This window comes from Pundamilia nyererei, unplaced genomic scaffold (genome assembly GCF_000239375.1).
Source record: "Pundamilia nyererei isolate P.nyererei 1_Seehausen unplaced genomic scaffold, PunNye1.0 scaffold00003, whole genome shotgun sequence".
Lineage (NCBI taxonomy): Eukaryota > Metazoa > Chordata > Actinopteri > Cichliformes > Cichlidae > Pundamilia > Pundamilia nyererei.
In genome coordinates, this window is record NW_005187404.1 from 3,686,435 (window position 1) to 3,687,765 (window position 1,331).

The 1,331-nt window shown below is 38.5% G+C and overlaps 1 protein-coding gene across 1 annotated transcript in view; it reads left to right on the plus strand.

Annotated features, from left to right (window-relative positions):
- The first annotated feature begins 10 nt into the window (after positions 1–10).
- The window catches only part of LOC102192240 (von Willebrand factor A domain-containing protein 5A-like), a 12,235-nt gene continuing 10,914 nt past the window's right edge, over positions 11–1,331 (plus strand). Inside the window, exon 1 of the mRNA XM_005720704.2 lies at positions 11–124. The gene's annotated coding sequence lies outside the window, so the exon portion shown is untranslated. The remainder of the gene's footprint in view (positions 125–1,331) is intronic.

Below are 1,331 nucleotides of genomic sequence, written 5' to 3' on the forward strand. Positions count from 1 at the left end.
ACCCTGTGATTCTGTGTCAGAGCTCAGAGGCAGCAGAGGGCTGTGTGACGGTGAAGTACAGCCTGGCAGGTCATCCCTCTGAGAACCAGCTGCACTTCAGTCTCAGCCCTGCAGAGGACACTGGGTAAAACAGTTTAACACAAACGGCACACTTCTGTTTTGAAATGCGAGTGTTGAATTTAAAACAATATTTTCAGAAACATAACTCTACTTACCTCTGCTTACTAGAAAACAGTTAATAATACACAGCCCTAATGGTGTTTGTCTAGTTTTAAACATGTTTCACTTTTTCTAATCTTATTTTTACTTTGGATTAGGGGTATCATAATATCTAATAGTATATGATTACTGATCACAAACATTTAGACATGACAGAGGAATCTCAGTCCGCAGTTTCTGGGAAATCAAGGAGCCATTTTTTGACCTCAAGTGAAAAAACTACTGTGCAACAATCTGCCATTTTGACTGTAAAATACACGTCAAGCAAACAGCTTGACCCACACAGGTACCTCTCCAACAGCAACTAATTTGTGCCCTCAGTGCCTCTTTTTGTAAAGCGTGACAGTCATAGTGTTTGCTTAGAGAAGAAAACATAGTCTGTCTGACCTTTAGAGGCAAATCTGTCAGAAGCAAAAAGGAATCTATGCAAGATGCTGTTTCGACTCCTTTAGCCTGATAACTGGGGTTAAGTAGACGCAGCACATCTGTGTGGACTATTGGTCACCATCCTCTGTCAATGTGAGTGATATAAACAGAAAATATAGCACAAAGGTAAGTGGTAACTTTATTCCATAATAGATCTTGAAAATATAGCCACTGGCAATACTGCTTCATTATCTTTTAAAAGCATTTTTGGACTTAAATAGCAAAATAACACCTACATTTTACAGTAAGTTCAACACACTTATCTATGTTTATCAGATTCTCTTTAAAAATCTTAAAATTTCTTTTTGCTTTCTTAACATTGTCTCCATGAAGCCCAGTGACACAAATCAATAGATCAAACTACAGTCATGTCTTTAAGACATCAAGACCTCGGTGAACTCTAATTTCCTGCTTCTAAATTCAGACTAAACTGATGTTATGAGATAGCCTTTATTTGTCAGTTGCAGGTCTTTAACCCACAACCAAGATGACAGACCTTGCTAACCGTACATACAATACAAACATCACATTGGGGAGACAGGTCAGGCCAGGTAGCGAGGAAAAAAACATTGAAATGTGCAACACAAAAGGATAATACAGGAATGCACAGATATCAACACACCATAACACAATAAACACAGACAAGCAACATGGGAAAGTGTTCCAGTGTGTACATCTGATCTGGG